This window comes from Eumetopias jubatus, unplaced genomic scaffold (genome assembly GCF_037043125.1).
Source record: "Eumetopias jubatus isolate StellerSeaLion01/CBP00866 unplaced genomic scaffold, mEumJub1_p1.0 scaffold_2, whole genome shotgun sequence".
In the NCBI taxonomy this organism is placed as follows: Eukaryota; Metazoa; Chordata; class Mammalia; order Carnivora; family Otariidae; genus Eumetopias; species Eumetopias jubatus.
Window position 1 is genome coordinate 40,647,235 of NW_028274808.1, and position 19,500 is coordinate 40,666,734.

Here is a 19,500-nt window from a genome sequence, read left to right on the forward strand (position 1 = left end):
TTGGTAGAATGACTTTCCAGTCATGTTTGAGGTAATCTGAATATAGGAAAGGAACCACTGAGAAGATTAAATCTCGGTGGTAACAGGTCACAGAATGGGGTGTGGATTTAGTTGGGTCTAGGATTTCAGCACTGGTCCTAACTGTGTCATTTTGCTTTGTCAACACATTTTAGCATCAATTCTACATTTACCCTCTGAGCCTTTTGCCTTTTCTTGCTATCTTGAAAATTGAAATAGTCCTTTTACCCCAGAACTAGTGATATAGATCATTGGAAAGGTCTGTAAGTCGTCTAGGAATAGATATGTCATTAGTTATGTATGAACTGCCTCATCAGTAAACTTAAGCTGTTATATTAGTTAGACTAGGCTAACCTCTTCCTTGGCAACATAGCAACCCCTGAGTCTCAGTGGATTAACATGACAAAGGTTTATTTCTTGCTCATGCAAAATCAAATAAGAGAAGAGAGATCAAGAAGGTTATGCAAAGTCTTTTTACTGTCACAGTCCAGAAATGACATATACATCTCTTCCACTACATTAAATAGGACTAATCACACTGTGTGCCTACCTGCAAAGGGGCTCAACATGTGGTCCTCCATGTGCCCAGGAAGAAGGAAAAAGGATAGACAATTTTCTACCACAAATTTTCTTTCTATTGGCATTATATATATCACATAACCTATAATATATATAGTATTCTTATTTTCTAAATTACTTAGTTCAAAAGTCCCTCAAGCCTAGAATTGCAGATATGCCAGATTTAAAAATTGTTGGCATTGTTAGATGCTATTGAGGGGAAATTTTATTAGCATGATTCCTGTTTAAGAGTAGGCCTTTTAGAAGAAAAAAAAATCCTATTTTTATAAAATAGTTTCAGATTCATATAATTAGCTCACACATATTATTAAAACTAAGATCACCAAAAATATTAATTCTCTGGACTGCATTTGGCAAATTCCCAAGTGAAGATTCCTTGCTGCATTTTTCAGCATAAAGAGAAGTAGGGGAGATGGGAGGAAGAAAACAGAGACATATGGGGCAAAGAAGTTGGATCCATGCAAGATGATTATAGAGATCTGGAAACATAATTTCCTTGCTCCCTTCCTCCCTCCCTTTCTCCCTTCCTCCCTTCCTTTCTCCTTTTCTTCAACAAATATTATTCAATCTCTGCCATATGCCACAAACTGCCAGGTACCAAGGAAACACTCACAAACAAGGTTGTCATTGTCCCTATATTAGGGTGACACTGTGTGCTATAACAGATAAACCCCCAAATCTCAGTGGCTTAACACAATAGAAGTTTGCTTTTAATTCATGTAAAATCCAAAATGTGTGTTTCAGAGCAGTGGGAGGCTGCTTTCAATCAAGTAGTTCACTCACATGGCTCCACAAATTTTCCATGTGGCTTCCAAAGCGCTTGACTGCAACAAGCCAGCAGAAGGGGAAAACACATGGATGATCTCATGTAGGAGATTTTTATGGGCTTGGCCTGGGAGTACTCTACACCACTGCCATGTCCAAATGCAGGGAGGGCAGGTCAGAGCAGAAAAGACTTAACAGACCATAGAGAAACAGGCTGAAAGAGTCCTCTTTTGGTTTAGAGAAACAAAAATCAAAAATTTATTCACTTGTTCAACAAATAATCATCAGTGCCTTCTCTTTCAGGCATTGTTGTGGGTACAGGAGATTCTACAGAGAAAAAGATAGACATAATTCTTCTCTCATTAGACTAATGGTAAAGTTTAAAATATTCCTAACCAAAGATTCTACTTTTAGGTCTATACTCTTAAGAAAATCTTGCACAGGGTGCCTGGGTGGCTCAGTCGGTTAACCATCTGCCTTTGGTTCAGGTCATGATCTCAGGGTCCTGGGATCGAGTCCCACAACGGGCTCCCTGCTCAGTGGAGAGCCTGCTTCTCCCTCTGCCCCTCCCCCCACTCATGCTCTCTCTCTCTCTCTCTCTCTCTCTCTCTCTCTCACAAAATAAATAAATAAAATCTTAAAAAAGGAAAATCTTGTACATATAAATAAGAAACCATACACAAAATGTTTACAACATTGTGTAAAAGAAAAAAAATGTTGAAATAAATGTCCATCGTTGGAAAAATAAATTATAATATATTTATTCAATAGAATACTATAAAGCAGATAAACTGAAAAAATTTGAGCTACAACTATCAACATGAACAAATCTCAAAAACACAATATTGAGTGAAAAAAAGTAAATTGCCAAATGATTACTGATAGACTGGGGTTACATTTAAATAAGTTTTAGAACCCCAAAGAGCAATACTGTATACACTTCATGGATACAAATTACACTAAAAGTTAAAAACATGCATAAGCATGGTGAACACAGAATTTAGAATAGTGGTTATTATCTCCAAAAAAGAAGCAACAGGGAAATGGATCAGGAAGGGATACACAGAGGTCCTTGTGTGTATCTATAAAGCATAATTTCTCTTAGAAGAATCTGAAGCAAATATGGCATAATGTTTAGATTGGATAAAGCTGGATGTAAGCAGGTGAGTGTTCACCATAGCATTATCTTTTTTTGCTATTACATTTGAACTGTTTTTGGTACCCTCTTTAACTACTCATTGCCTCTATCCTCTTCCCATATTTTCCCTCTCCAAACATCCTACAGATCTCCTGGCTAGTATCTCAACCACTGGTCCTGCCAAGGGGAGACATTTTCCCTTCTTGCCTTTGGGTGATGCATCTGAAGCAGTACAGAAAGGCTGCTAGTGGGAAGGCAGGAGGAACAGGGCACAGGTGTTATAGGCTTTCAAGTGGGGAGGGAGTGGTAGGTAGAAACATGGTCACTGGAGCTCCCTGCTTACACTCAGGTCTGTACCCAAACACCTGTCTTCCCCAGTTGGTCTGATTTCCAAATCCTGGTGCACCCAATGGACCCACTCACCATCTTACAAGATGGTCCTGACCCTCAGCCAGCACCAAGATTTCTAGTGACTAAAATCCTCCCACTTTGCATGGACAATTTGTTCTCTCTTGATATCCCTGGACTCCTTCCCCACTTTAGACTCCTTGGTTAGCTGTATTAATGCAGAGCCTCCACTCCATTCTTTAAGCTCTGAATTTAGATATTGAAGCACAGTTAGAGAAATTTCAAGAAATCCATACATATATTTATAGCAAACCAATTCTCAGCTCCTGATACTTGCTTTTATAACTTTCTGTATTTTTTTTTCTAACTTTCTGGCCTTATTACTGTGGTAGCTTTTCCAGACCACCTTTACTCTCTTCAAGCCTCCATCTTTTCTTCCACCTCCCCATACTCCTATCTGAGGATCTTGCCATGGGAAAGCTGAAACAAAGCAAACTGTGGACACCTAGCACAAATGCTCCGTCCCCAATCACCTTTACCTATTTTTATTTCTACATCTGTTCTCTCTTCCTTTGTTGTAATATAGAAGGAAGAGATTTTCCTATTCCTTCCTGGAGTTAATTCATCTACCTGTGCTCTAAATTTCTTTACATCTAAGCTGAAAGATATTATTTCTGTATCATGCCATCTTTTTCTAGCATCCTGTGTAGTCTGTCATTTTCAGTTAGATTTTGTGGATTTTTCTTTTTCTTTTTGAGTGCCTGCACCATGCTGGATGCAGTGGATAGAATAAAGAATAAAATGTGGCTCCTGCCCTCAGCTGAGTAGGGGAAGATGGTAACATGCTATTTCCCTGACTATTATAATATAGTCAGCATGACACAATGACAAAGAGTTCTCCAGGTGTTCACAGGAAGGAGCAATTATTCTGATAGGGAATTTTTATTTCCTCAAGCCTTTCAACTGCCCCCAAGCCAATTTCCCCATTCCAGCAGCAATATAATAGAAAAGGAGAAAGTGCATGCAAATTCATTCATTAATCCATTCAGAAAATATTTATTGAGTGCCTACTATGTGTCAGCACTACTGGGGTGTTGGAGGCTTCCTAATGAGCAAAAACAGACAAGGTCCTTGCACTCCTGGAGCTTATGGATAATTGAACAAGAAAAGTCTTAATTACACAAGTCAGTATGAGCTATAGTAAGTGCTAAAAAAAAGCCAATGCTGGATCATGTAAGAGAGCGTAATAGAAGATGTGGTCTGATCCCAGGAAGCAAAGAAGTCTTCCCCAGACCTGCAATAATGGAACTAAGAACTGAAGAGTGAATGCTGGTTATGGAGGCAAAGATGGAGGCAAGGTGAGGGCTAGCCTGTGCAGAGCTCCTGTCTGGGAAGGGAGCTCGACAAGTACACGGGCCTGGAGGAGGCCGAGGGAAGGTGATACCATGGAAGGGTGGGGTGCATGCATGTCAGGTGAAGAGATGCCATGGGGAAGGAACTCACGGGCTCTTTATTCTAAGAGCCATGGAACTGTTGATGATTTAAACAAAAAGGGAACATAATCAGATGTATAAATAAATGAACACTCTAGCTTCAGTGTGAGGAGCAGTGTGGAGGGGTTGGGGGTCAACTCTGCTGAAATTGAAAGAGCACTGGACTTGGAATTGGGAATCATAGGTTCCATCTCCAAGTTTTATAAGTCCGGTGACCTTGGGTGAACTGTTTTGTTCCTGAATCTTGTTTCCTCCTCTGGATACTGAGACTATTGGAAGAGTATGTATGTGACTAGTTCTTGGCCCACAGGAGGTCTTCAGCCCGTTTGTTTAATCCTGTACCTTTTTTCTTTTTTTTTTTTTTTACGATTTTATTTATTTATTTGACAGAGAGACACAGCGAGAGCAGGAACACAAGCAGGGGGAATGAGAGAGGGAGAAGCAGGCTTCCCGCGGAGCAGGGAGTCCAATGCGGGGCTCCATCCCAGGACCCCGGGACCATGACCCGAGCTGAAGGCAAACACTTAAGCGCCCCCTCCTGGACCTTTTTAATTTTCTCTAAACCTATAGCCAAAATCCATTTGACAGGTAGACATGTGGGTGAGGGGTATAGACTATGGAACCCACAGCATTTCTGAGGCTGAATTTCCAAGAGCTTCGGGCAAACTTCACAGGCCCAGAAGAGGTGGAGTCACTTAAATTCGAACACCTTTTTTTTTCTAATTTCAAAAAAATTGCATTTGTCGAAAACTAACTTAGCAGAGCTGAATGGCCTCTTTGACCTACATCGTAAGTAATGAGATCTTGATCTAAGAATTAGTGCATTCCCTATCATGAATTGGCTGGCTTGTTTGAGCAGAAGTGTAGTGTTTTTTTAAAATCCTGGCTTCTTCAAGACTTCAACTTTCTGCTAGGTACTGGCTGGAACCAAGAATTTTAATTGTTTCATTCCTTTCCTTGTTGTGATTGTTTTCTATTAATGGATTAGTCAAATAAGAGGTTAAGCTAATAAGTGACAGGGATGGGATCCAAATGCAAGGAGTCTGGCTTCACACTTTGGATTTTGCCAGGCCACTCTGCCTTCTCAGTAGTCAAAGCAGGCTCAGGAGCCAAACTGATAAAACACCTAGATTTTTGCTTTCTCATTAAATGAGAAAATAAAGCCATCTTCACCATTATCTTCTCTCACAGATCTTAGAGGCATAGGAAAGTCTTAGAAACCCAGGAAGCTCATCCACACACATGATTTAGGTTTAAGGAATTCCTGACCTCCTGCTTATGGTAGGACTACAATGATGGGAGATATTCTCCTCCCTCCTCATTGGAGAGTATCACCTCCTTTTACAGCCTGTGAACCATGCTCCCTTCTTTACCCCCAGTTCATATGTTGAAGTCTCAACTTCTAGTACCTCAGAATGTGACTGTATTTGGAGATAGGGCCTTCAAAGAGGTAATTAAGATAAAATGAGGTCTTATGGTTGAACCCTCATTCAATATGACTGGTTTCCTTATAAAAAAGAAGAGATTAGGACACAGACCACACACCAAGGGGCAACCCTGGGAGGATACAGAGAGAAAGTGGCCATCTGCATGCCAAAGGAAACAGGTCTCAGAAGAAACCAAATCTGCTGATGGCTTGATCTTGGACTTCTAGCCTCCAGAACTGGAAGGAAACAAATTTGTTTTATTTAAGCCTCCCAGTCTATGGTATTTTACTATGGTACCCCGAGCTAATTAATACAGAGCCTCATGTAGCTCTACCAAATCCACATAAAATGAGAAAACCTGATTAAGTTTCCTTGCTTTCCTGCTCCTATGGAATAAATCTGACTCTGTGACAGTTTTCCATGTTTTGTGAATGAGGCTGCCTACTGCTTAAGCAAATTGCTTTTCCATATCTTTCAACTTGACAATGCACAGGTCTCACATTTATTGACCATGTTGATGATTTGAAATCTCCTCTCTTCTCTCTCATTTCTCTCACAAAGATAGATAAGCTAGCACTTTGGCAGTTAAATTGCTTAGAGTTCACAAAGTATTAATTCAGTAGCTAAGTACCTTTCACTAGTTTATTCATATATCTTTGTAAGCTAAATGTTTTTTTACCATGATCAGTGCTATAAACTGTTTCTCCAGGAATCTTTCAAAGGTGTGGGCTTTGGGGAGACAAAGTACACTCTGCCCTCATAAAAGGATCCCATAAACGATGTCTCTGCTGTTTTTGCCTCTAAGGTGGTAGATCTGCCAGAACTCGGCAGCCTGTAGGAGAGAGTGGGGCCACGTCTCTTTGAAGAGCCAAAGGGGTTGGCTCCATTGCCCCACCAGGTTCATTGGCATTTGAGTTGATTTTAGTCCCTGAGGGCAGCTATCAAGCCTGGCCTCACTCTGTCTGCTGCTTCGGACGGAGGCTTCAGGAGAATGAATTAGAAGCTATTGGCCCTGTTCTTTGAAGTATCTGGATGTGCACATACTGCTTGTTCTAGGTTTAGGCAAGCCAAGGATGCTAACCGGTTTGTCAGTGGAACTGCTGCATAAGAAAGGATGGAAAGTAAATTTGCAGGAAGATTCATCTGCAAAAAAAAAAAAAAAAAAAATCTAACCACGAGACACTCAGTGGCCCAACTAGTCTGTAAGTAGATGCCACCTCACAGCAGAAACTTCAGAGCAGGAGGCCCACCTGGCCACGGCATTGGGCCCTGGGCAGTGTGATAGCCAGCTTCTGCCTGGAGCATGGGCACCTTGGGATCCTTATTCTAAGGGGTTCCCATTCTTAGGAAGGAGAGGACTGGTTCTCTGCCTTGTTAATTCACATCATTCAACATGTCCCTGTTGAATGCCTACCTTGTGCCAGGTATTCTGCAAGATGTGGGAGAACAGTGGTGAAAAGACAAACATGGTCCCTGCCCTTTGGGCTCAATAGTATAGTTGTGCAGAAAGCAAAGGTTGTGTTTTCTTCCCCTACCCACACTCTGTATCTCCATCTTCTTTGTCCTTTCTTCCATTCATCTGTCCCCTGTACTCCTACTCCCAGAGGTTGGCATCTGAGGAAGACAGCCACAGAAAGAGTGGTGCTTATCCCAGGGCAAGAATCTTATCATCTGAGTAGAAGATCCTTTATGATAAATGAGCATCTTGTGGACCCTCCAGTTACACAATCCTGAATCCCTTCTTTTGTGATGAAATCTGCTCAATGCACTCACAGTGTTATAGCCTGGATGCCTTGTGGAGGTACATGAAGGCTGCTCCAGAGTGCCAAGAACTGCAGAGTTAGAGACCACCAGGCTTGCAAATCAGCAGTGCATGTTGTCATTAGCAAATAAACAGCTGAGTGGCACTGAATTTCTCTGCTGAGGCTCTTAAATACTTGTCTACTCAAGCTCCTAGTTTAGTTCCTGCTTCCTGCAAACAGATTTATGTCCCCACATACACAGGAATGAGAGGTCTGCTGGCAGTGAGTCCCAGAGAGGTAGTGGGGTTTATAGAGGATATGCTGACAAATAGACTTGCTGGCAGCTGTTGGTCCCAAGGATGCCAGCCATAACATTTAATTCCTAATTCTCCAGATAGTATATGAACTGAGGATGGGTAGAGACCACTCTTGATCAAAGACAAATGTTCACCTGAGGCCTACACCTGAGAACTTTGTCCCTATCCCTACTAAGTTTAATGCCTTTTCTTCTATTGCAGGACTAACCAATCATTTCACTTGCTAAGAATTGAATGATAGCAAGCTTCAGTATTACTGTTTAACAGAGCCAAAAGTATTTCTTTGAAATACAGTTTCTTTTGTTGGCTTTAACAAAACCTCATCAGGTCTTACTAAAAGGATTAGCATCTGGAGTTTTATTTGGATTATCCAACACTGGATCAAATTTGGGAAAAAAATGTTTAGCTTGCCTTAAAAATTTAAGGCAAGGTTACACTTGGGCATTCCAAGAGGCAGAAGGTAATGATAAGGGGATTATGATTAAGTAAGAAGGAGTGGGCATGGCTCTTTGTTAAGTCTGACCTCAATCAAATGCATGGTGCTGGGAACTTAGCTCATATTTATTGAGTAAGTAAGTGACGGCCCAAGAAAAGAAATTGGCCAATGCTAAAATGATAAATAAATCAGGATCCCCATCAGGTCTGAGAGTGTAAGATCTAATTATTTCATCTTTTTCTAAACAACTTTTTTTGTCCGTATTGGATAATCCCAGTAAAAGTTTGCTTATGCAAACTAAACTTGAAATTAATTTCAATTGTCCTTGGTAATCACCTATTAAGGACAGAGCATAAGGGATGATAGTTATGGCCTAAAAAGAGATATAAAGAAAAGTATTTAAGAACCTAGTAATGATTAAATTGATGTGAACCCTGAATTCAACTGGGATAAAAATGCCTACCTGGCAGGTTTTTGTGAGAATTAAATGAATTAATGGGTATAAAGCATCTAGCATAATGCCAGCTAGCTATACAGAACAACTACTGAGAACTGCTATTTTCAAGTACTCTGTGCTGTTGCTCAGAAATGCATATTATTTTCCCAGGAAAGAAGCTTGGCCATGTTCAAGGGATTTTGGCTACTGTCAGTCTCAACTCCTTTAACACTTCTGATATATTCAAAATAAAAGATATATGAAGGGAATATCTAGGCCCTTTGGTCAAGTTTTCCCATGATACTGTGAATCTCTTAGTTTTATATCATCCTCTCCTTAAAATTTTCTCCCAATTGCCTGTGAGAAATGAAGTCCAAATCCCTTATAATGGCATTCAAGGATTTTTGCAATTCAGACCTTAACTTTTTTCGAAGTCTCATCTTGCTCTCTCCCTGGAACATTTATCGACTTCCCCACCTCTACACCAAACTCCTCTTCATCTGTGGAGAATCTCTTCTGTAAAGCTTTATGGTTTTCGGTAGAGCAGGGTTCTTATAGTCCTTTCTTATTTCTTTCAATCCCAAAGTACTTTTCATGATTTATTGTAATTATTTTCATGTGTTTGTCCTCACTGGACTACAAAGTCCTGGAGACCAAGGCCTGGGTATTGAGAGTCACTAGATTAAGAGCTATGGAATGAGTAGAAAAGGAACAGTAAATATAGTGAAAAAGAACAGATGATAATTTATATTCACTTAATATCTGCTATAAGCTGGGTATTGTGCTGGATGCTTGCCAGGATATAACTGATATAATCTTATTTAATCTATTCAATAACCATGCAGGCATTAATCCATTTACAGATTAGTAAAAGGATTTAAGGATAGAGTGACTTGTTTAGACTAATTAAGAATAGTACCTAGATTTGAATCCTTTCTGATACTCCAGAAAAACCCAGGCTCTTTGCATTACAGTAGGCTGGCTTGAGAAGGGAAATGCTACAGTGGAAGATATAGGCTGGCATTAGTAAGCAGTACAGATTCGATAGGGGAGGAAAAGCAGCTAGGAGACTAGCTACTGGAACAATTGAATTGTGGAGTAATGAGGGCCTGGAAAAGAGTAATAAATAAAGAATAATTAATGAAAGTGGTAGACATTGACAAGGAGCCAAACAGAACCAACCAAATGAAAAGCAGATTCATAGAAATCACGAATGCAACACAGTACATGGTCTGAATGTGGTTGGGGGACAGAGGACCTGTAGTAGGGACAGGACACAGTCCTTAGCCTGAATCCTCAGGGGCTCTTGGCCCTGTGCTGGGATACCATCCAGTAGCATGTGGAGCAGAAAACCAAAAGGACTCAGGTCCTGCCAAGAAATCATAATCTGTTCAATCCAATGTGAGTATTTGAGATTTGACATGAGAGGTGTTCAAGGTATTTCCCCCCTAACTATGAACCTAAAGGTGGCCTGCAAAAATAATAGATTGAATCCCATTTCTCTCCCAGCTCAGATTTGTCAAGGGGATTTCAGCTGCTGTGAAGAAAGGACAGCACCACAAATGCACTAACAGATGGGAGGGTTGTTTGAGTTGTGTTTGACTGAATATCACAGTACATGGAAAGGCTGACCCTGACCTACCACTAAAACTGTTTGAAATCTTGTTTATGTAGCATGATTCCACATGTATGAATTCTTTCTGCAGCCATTTTGGCCAAATATGCTACTTGCCAGTCTGTAGTAATTGACAAAATGTGTGGTCTGATGCTCAACATAGAATTGTCCTCCTGGTTCAAGTCTTGGGTCTTTGCTCTTTTTTCCTACTCTTTTCTGTTCTGTCTGCTCTCCCCACCCTCCACCCCCGCCTTTTTGGATTTTTTGTTTCTGTAAGGTCAAAGTAGTTTAGGGCCAAGAACCAGATAATTGGGAAGAAGAGGTAGGACAAAGTGAGGACCATATTTTTTTTTGTAACTCCCTCTTCTTTGCATTATTGGGCAACTCATTGGTAAACTATTCCTTTATTTGATGTTACCAAGATGGAAGTTGTATTTAACTGGAAATTAGGGCAATTCTTCTCTTGTGAAGTTGTGCTTTCTTTTTAGGAAGTGTGATTCTTTCACAGGCATTTAATTCAATTTAAAAAAGAAAGAAAATGGAACTTTTGGCAGCAGACTCAAGCATTATGAATGAAATTAAAATGCCCAAATCTGTGCTCAAGCACATTATGTGGATTAATGATACTCCTTTGAGCTCTTCATGAATTCAGCTATTTTGAGTTTCAGTGACCCATTAAAAAGGCACTTTCATGACTGCTTTTTGTTTATATCCTCAACTTTTTTTTTTTTTTTTAAGAAAACTGCAGAAATTCTATTGGTGTTTAGACCTGGTCAATTTCATAGACTACCTACTTTGCTGGCACAGAATTGAAGGCTTTTGATATTTCAATCACTGACATTTGGCTGTTACATGTGATTTTTTTCACCTTATGCATTATAGAACTAGATTTATCACGCCTGATATTTTTCTTTTAAATATGTGCCAGTTTTGCTTAGAAACATGTTAGGGACTTATATAGAGCCTCACCCCACATTTCACTAAACATATGGAAGGGAAATAATTTTGCAGGATGTAATTCTAGAAGCTGGGTCACCTGCAAAATCACTTTGGAATTTGATATCCTTAAAAAAAAAAAAAAAGAGCCCACAGGGATGAAATACCATATGTTAGGTGCAATGTGGGAATATGAATCTTTTTTTTCTCACTTATTATGTAAGTTTTAAAAACCACATGTTCATCCAGCTGTTTCTCATCAGTTTCATTTTGTTCCCATATAAACACATACACATAAAATAGACAATTTTAATGAAAAGAGAAATTCTCTTTTTCCCTTAAAGTTTCTTTGATGATGGAATTCATGTAAAGCTCTGAAATATGAAAATGTATAAGTTAAGAACCCAAAGGAGAATTTAAAACAAAATGCATTTTGATTGTCTGTTTTGTCTCCATTTTTCAAATATGTTCATTCTTTTAACTCTATAAAACCACATGGGAAAAGCACAATTTTAAAATAATATTAGCAAATAAGGTTCTTGGTTTCTTTTTAATGAGAAAAGATCAATCAGAACATTTTTGCTGACAAGATCAACACAGAGAGGAATACTGGTTGTTCAGAGCATGTTGAGACATAGCCTTACTGTTTTCTCATCTATTTTTTTTTTTAATTTTTAAGATTATTTATTTATTTATTTTTGAGAGAGAAAGAGAGAGAGCAGGAGTGGGGGTAGGGGCAGAGGGAGAAGCAGAATCCCTGCTGAGCAGGGAGCCCAACACAGGACTGAATTCCAGGACCCCGGGATCATGACCTGAGCTGAAGGCAGACGCTTAACCGACTGAGCCACCCAGGTGCCTGGTCTCATCTATTTAAAAGCTGTCTGGGCATACAGTCCAGGGTGTTTATCTGATACATATTGACTTATAGCTTTTAGCTATCTTTATGTACAGCTTTGGAAAATTCAAGAGGTACAGCATTTCCAGCGGTTACAAAGTAACATAGAAAATATTTGGTTGTATCTTTTGTACTGAATTTTACTTAAAGAATAGTAACTTAGATATCTATAGAACTTTATAGCTTTATGGTTTTCTTATACATTCTCCTGTTTAATCCTCCCAAATGTGTACCTCCTTTACCATGAATTTAAGGTACAGGGGACATAGATAATTAGAATGAGTGTCAGGGTGCCTGGGTGGCCAGTAGGTTAGGTGACCAACTCTTGGTTTCGGCTCAGGTCATAGATCTCTTAGTCATGAGACTGAGCTCTACATCGGGCTCCGCACTCAGCATGGAGTCTGCTTCAGATTCTCTCTCCCTCTCCTTCACCCTCCCCCTCTACCCGTCTCCCCACTCATGCTCTCTCTCTCTCAAATAAATAAATAAAATCTTTAAAAATAAAATAAATGAGTGTCATACAGTGGGCCCACTCACTTTGGCAGTGTACTCTACCATATTAGGGTCAATTGAGCTACTGAAGATAAGGATAATTAGCTAGATCAGCTCCAAAGAGCTTTGTCCTTCTCTGAGTTAATGCCGTTGCTATTTGTCTTGTGACTTACAGGATGTAGGCAGCCATACAAAAGTAAATAAAGTAGGTTCTACATAAAATGGGATCAAGTCTCACAATATGTAGAATGTTGAAGTTGAAGAAACTTTACATACCATGTGGTCCAAGCACAATTCAGACAGCATCCTTAATTTCCCCCACTTTTGCTTGGATACTTCCAATACGGGACATAGCACCTCACAAAGTAGCTTATTCAGCAAACTTATCATTTGTATTGATACTCTGGTCCAAGTCATCATAATCTTACCTAGCCCACTGAATCTTAGCAGGTCATCCTGCTATCATTCTTGTCCTACACCAATCTCCATGATCTATTCTTCATACTGCAGCAAGTGAACTTTTAAAAATGTAATCAGGACAAGTTATTTTCAGGTTTAAAAATCCTCTAATGTATTCCCACCGTGCTTTAAATCTAAATCCAAACTCTTACTATGGCCTTAAGGTCCAATGACCTGGCTTTCTGCCTACATCTCCTGCCCCTCCCCTTCTTAAGTGCTCTGCCCTGACCACATGGATCTTTCTACTGTTCCCATTTCATGACATTTGCACGCTGCTCCCTGAGCCTGCTGAGCTTTTCCCATGCATTTGTGTGGCACACTCCCTCATTCAGTCAGATCAATGCTTATATATCATCTCCTCAGATCACCCTAACTAAAATAGCTCCCCCCAGATCATGCATAAACACTTGACCTGCTTTATTTTTCTTCATAGTTTTATTGCTCCTTACATTATTATTTTTTTATATTCAATTATAATTAACATACAGTGTTACATTAGTTTCAGATGTACAATATAATGACTCAGCAATTCTATATGTGTTTATTTGTGTGGATGTTTATTGTCAACCTCCCCACTGTACTGTAACTCCACAAGATAGGGACTTTGTCTCTCTCATTCTCTACTATGTTGTCATATAGTAGGTATTCTATATATGTTGATGGAATGAATAAATTAATTATTAGAAAAATTTCCTCTCCATTCTAAGACTGAATTTATGTGGAGTGAAAGATGAATTCTAAGATTCCATCCCTGGGTAACTGAAAGAAGATGGAAGTGGGACAGCAGGAATTGTAGGAATAAAGAGTTCAAAGCACCTAATATCAACCAATCTACCCCCTTACTCTAGAGATAAGTTGAATGATGACCTCTAGATCATACAGCCAGTACATCATGGACTGGAATCCATGTCTTGTGTAAATTTCCCTGATTTGTGTTTTTTTTTTTACAACACCACACTATCTCATTTAAATCAGCAGAAGGAGATGAGGTTGGGGGTATAGCTAAAATGGTAAAGGAAAGATGATAAATTCAGCTTTGGATATACTGAGTCTGAAGTGGTACTGGAACATTTAGATTCAGATGTCATGTACCATAGATGTAAAAACTGAAACTCAGAAATGAGCTCAGATACCTGTATTGATTTAGTAATTCCAAACTGTTGGAAAGGATGAGATTGCCAAGAGTAGAGAAAGAGGAAAAAAAAGAAAAGAAAATGGAAAGAAGAGAGGGGAAAAAGGCTAAGTCCAGAAACTTTACATATAGAAGAAGTTTGCAAAGAAAAAGGGATCCACGTGGTCTCATAGAGTCAAAGAAGAAAGAAAATCAACCTAGGGTAGGTCAAATAGGATAAGTACTAGGCAGAAGGAGAGGCAGTTTCAACAATGTGGGATAGAAAGTCAAATTTCTCAGGACTGAGGGAATAAGGGTGAGGGGCTTAATGGTGAAGAGCTCTGGAATTAAACTGCCTGGATTTAAATCCAGAGTTCAGCATTTACTGTATGTCCTCAGACATTTTTAATGTCTCTAAGCCTTATTGCCTCATATATTAAGTAGGGATAAAATTAATATCTACAACATGAAAGTGTTATGAGAAGTAAATGAAATAATCCATTTACACAGTTTAGTCCAATATCTGACACATAGTAACTACTCAATAAATTTAGATACTATTTCTCTTGGTAAAAGTTTAGAATATAGAGGAAGGAGAAAGATAAATTGTGGAAATTAATGGGGTCAAGGGAAGACTGCTCTTGAGGGGAAAATCCTGTAAAGAAAGGAAAAAGGCTTACAGATTTAGGCATAGGGCTTAGTTTTAGGGAAGAGAAGATAGATTTTGAAATAAGAACACAAACAGATTTTAGAGATGAGAAGAAATATGGATATTTTGATAAGGAGAAATGTATTCCAATGTCACCTTGATAGATCAGTCCATGGTCCCAGCTTGTTGAGAGATTTTGAGTCCTTATTTCTTATAATGCCACGTTAGCTGATAATTCCAACAGTCTGAAGTGATAAGCTTGATAAGTTTGATAAGCACTGCAAAGAGCTAAGGATAGATTCTTACAACATGCTGTGAGAAAGCCTCTCCAAGTTGCCATTGATCAACACTGAATCAAGTGGCTATTGATTTAACACAATCTTTTTAAAATTTCAGGTTGGAAAGCATCTGATAAGGTCCTCTGGCCCAATCTCATCTGAATTCTCTCCACATCTCTAGCAGGTAGTTTTATATAAGCTGTATTTGAACAACATCCCATTTGATATCTTGCAAGCCAGACCTTTCTTCCTCAGATTAGATTCTTCAGCATATAAAGTTCTTCCACTGAGTTGTCATGGGTCTTGAAATGGTCACATTCAATCACTTCTTAGGTTTAAGGGACAGAGGATTCTTTTTCTTTTCTTTTTTAAAAAATATTTATTTATTTATTTTAGAGAGAAAGAGAAAGAGCAAAAGGAGGGGGAGAGGGAGAGGGAGAATCTCAAGCAGACTCCCCACTGAGTGTGGAGCCTAATGCAGGGTTCAGTCTCAGGACCCTGGGATTATGACCTGAGCCAAAACCAAGAGGGTGACACTCAACTGACTGAGCTACCCAGGCACCCTGACAGAAGGATTCTTTCAAACAAATACATACCTGGGAATAAAGACACTGGTAATGACTTGTCTGTAACAGTCCTTTGTTAGTCACATAGAATGACCTTAAAGATAGGTAAATTCTAATGTGCAGTAGGAGATGCTGGAGCACAGAGGATGTTTAAGAGCATAAGATACTGCTAAAAGGGTTAGTCCTAGAGAGTGGCAAAACAAAAGCACAAGGTATCAGAGGAAGGGAAATATTGAAGTCATAGTCATCCTTCTTCACACCTTTGGCTTTTTCTGACCCCAGGTGGGTAATGGGTGAGCTACCATCTAAAGAGGAGCTCAGGTCTGAGCATTAACTTGTCACCATTACTGTCAACAAGATAGTCCATTTAGTCCATTTAAATGGACCCAGCCAGCAGTTGCATGGATCTGGTCTGAGCTAAGAAAGCTAAAGGTATTCTCACTCTACCTGTGGATAAGATTTCCAACTCCAGACACATAATGCCACCACAGTCCAGATATAGTCTAACCCAGCCCAGTTCAGCCCACTACTCTCTGAGTTCAGCTAATCTGAACTTTGTGTTTCCTCATTTGTAAATTACCTTACCTATTAGAATTCAGAGAGCTGGTTAAAATGCTCTCGTGGGTGTTCCCACTTTTAAGTTCCATGATAGTAGCTCAGCTTTAAGATCTCCCTGGTGACTCAAGAGATCATGGCAAGAGGTGGGTAGGCAGTGGCAGCTCCAGAATTTCAACCTAGGACACAGTTGGGGGTCAATCTACTTGAAGGGGAAAGCTGCAGACTTGTCATGGAGCTGCATCTTCTTGGCAAGTGGCTGTTTTTATCTTAATTGCATAAGCATTGGGGGGACTTAGGGGCGGTTAACAAGAATTGGGGGAATCTGAACCTCCCCCACAAATAACCCCTTGTGCAATTTCTGGAAATAGTTCTAGGTAGATGGTGTGGTAATTCTTCCAGCTCTATACTCCTGGCAATCTCCATATCCTTTGTTCAGCTTTAGGAAACTAAAAGACTCAGCAGTGGTTATTTGAACATTACATCCACCATCAGAAGATACTCCTTTTTCATCAGGAAACTTTGGTTATCTCTGTGTGTTAATTTTCTCTTCTGCCTGAGTGTGTAAAATGGTTAGGATTTGGCCAAGAGAAGTATAAAAGAGAGACTGGACAATTTGTTAAAAACAACAACAACAACAAAGAAAGAAGTTTAAAAAATTCTTCTTCCTAATTCAACAATGAAATTATGACTGTTAATGAAAAATGAACTGGTCAGGATGCCTGGCTGGCTCAGTCAAGCATCTGATTCTTCATCTAAGGGTCCTGAGTTCAAGCCCCATATTGGGCCTGGAGCCTACTTTAAAAGAAGAAAGAAAGGAAGAAAGGAAGAAAGGAAGGAAGGAAGGAAGGAAGGAAGGAAGGAAGGAAGGAAGGAAAGAGAGAGAGAGAGAGAAAGAAAGAAAGAAAGAAAGAAAGAAAGAAAGAAAGAAAGAAAGAAAGAAAGAAAGAAAGAAAGAAAAAGAAAGAAGGAAGGAAGGAAGGAAGGAAGGAAGGAAAGAAAGAAAGAAAGAAAGAAAGAAAGAAAGAAAGAAAGAAAGAAAGAAAGAAAGAAAGAAAGAAAGAAAGAAAGAAAGAAAGAAAGAAAGAAAAAGAAGGAAAGAAAGAAAGAAAAAGGAAGGAAGGAAGGAAGGAAGAAAAATGGATGGATGAACTGGTCTATTCTGACCATGAACACTTTACCATTTATGATAATAACACTAGCATCAATACTAAACACCGTGCATCTATTAATAGCAATTTTCATCTTCACAGTGTTTTACCAACAACTAATTAATTAAAAAAACCTATTTTAATTAGTTGCCATGGTAGTAAATAGAGATACACAGAAATAGTTACCTCCATCAAATCTGTTCTTAGCTCCTGAAACATAACTCAGTTTGGGCAATAAATCATTATTATGTAGCACTATAATGTGTTTAGAATGACAATTATGTTATTACGTTAGTAATGAAAAGATTTGCAAGTACACATAAATACATGCAATAGCAAATATTTATAAAGATAATTTTTATGTTTGTTACACATAGAATTTTTTCTTTAACTGAGTCTGATAGCTAAAAATGAAAATTTCATCTATAATTATTACTCTGTTTATATCTTATCTGTTACGTTTCTTCCTGGGTACCCATCCTGAGAAGAGGGTCATCAGAATGACAGAGGCTACAAAAAATCTGCTGTTAAATTAACAGTGAAAAGAGGAGTTATGGAGGGAGGGTGAGAAGATGACACAGTCACCATCTTCAAGTGTCTGAATGGTTATTGGAGGGGAAGAGAAGTTGGACTGATGGTTTGTCCTCTGGGGTCCGGACCAGAGTGCACAGTGGAAGCTACAGGGAAGTGTGATCTGAGGTGTCACGGCATAGTGGTTATGGCAAATGCTCTGGAGTCAGACTGTGCTTAAATCCAGACTCTGTCCCTTCCATAGGTCAGGCTACCTACTCTAAGCCACAGACCTGTTGCATGGGGTCATGTGGGGATTACCAAATTAATGCACTGAGAACGCGCTCAGGCCTATGCCTACTATATAGGAAGTATTGCATGAATGTTAGCACTTTATTAGTGGAAGGTTGTTAAAAATGGAACGGGTTCCTTTGTGAGGCAACGATTCACTTCTCTGTGACCAGAAGTAATGCAGGAAAAACTGAATGGCCACCAGTTAAAAATATCATATAAGGGCTTCCTGTTTTGAGGGTAAGGTTGAAATAGATGATTCTTGGGTCCATATGATTTTTTGGGAGGGGAAGGAGGAAGGACTTCTACTTTTACTCTACACTGGATCAGTTCCCCGCTTGCTCATTGAGAGAAGAGTTAAACAACAAGGTAAAGGTCGATATAAATATTTAGGGAAATGTGATTATAACAGAGAACATTCTGGATATTAAGGGAAGTCATTTGTAATTTTAGAACAGTGAGCCACAGACTTAGGGAAAGCAGTTGGAAAAAAAAATCTCCTTTTGAAAATGACTTAAGGGGTCTCAGAGGAAAACCCAGCAGAGACTAGATTGTCAAAATTAGTGGATTTTTTTTCCCCCAAATTAAGACTATTTCAGGGCAAAAGTCTGAAAGAGAAAAGTTTGCTCCATATAATACCATTTAACCAGTAATACTATGTCACCAGCTGATCTAGATTTTAAACAGTGGGAGCTTCTTTCTCATCATTTTTCTCATTTTTATCTCCTTCTCTCTAACAACACTGTGTGATGACAACTCTGGTCCAGTTGCACAGAGCTGCTGAAATCCATAACATTTTGGGCTTGTTTGTGGGATATGATGTTGGGTCGGTCCCAAACACTCATGAGACTGCTATTCCTGGGAGTGTGGCTGTCACTATGACAAAAGGCTGGGAATAACAGTGAACTAAGAACCTTAAAGAGAGGCTGAGATGGAGCCAAGGGAAAAGGAAATGAAAAAATGAATCTTGAGGAGGTAACCAAGGCAAGGGTAAAAGCCTGGATATAAACAGTACAGGAAGAGAATGGAAACAGAAGGAAAAGAGCACAAAGCAGAGAAAGAAAAAAGAGAGGTTTAAAATCTGTTCTTTTACCTTTAAACCTTACATCTACATAGATCCTTCAAATGCAACAAAAACTATTCTTTTTTTAATTTAAATTCAGTTAATTAACATATAATGTATTATTAGTTTCAGAGGTAGAGGTCAGTGATTCATCAGCCTTATATAATACCCAGTGCTCATTACATCATATGCCTTCCTTAATGTCTATCACCCAGTTACCCCATCTCCTT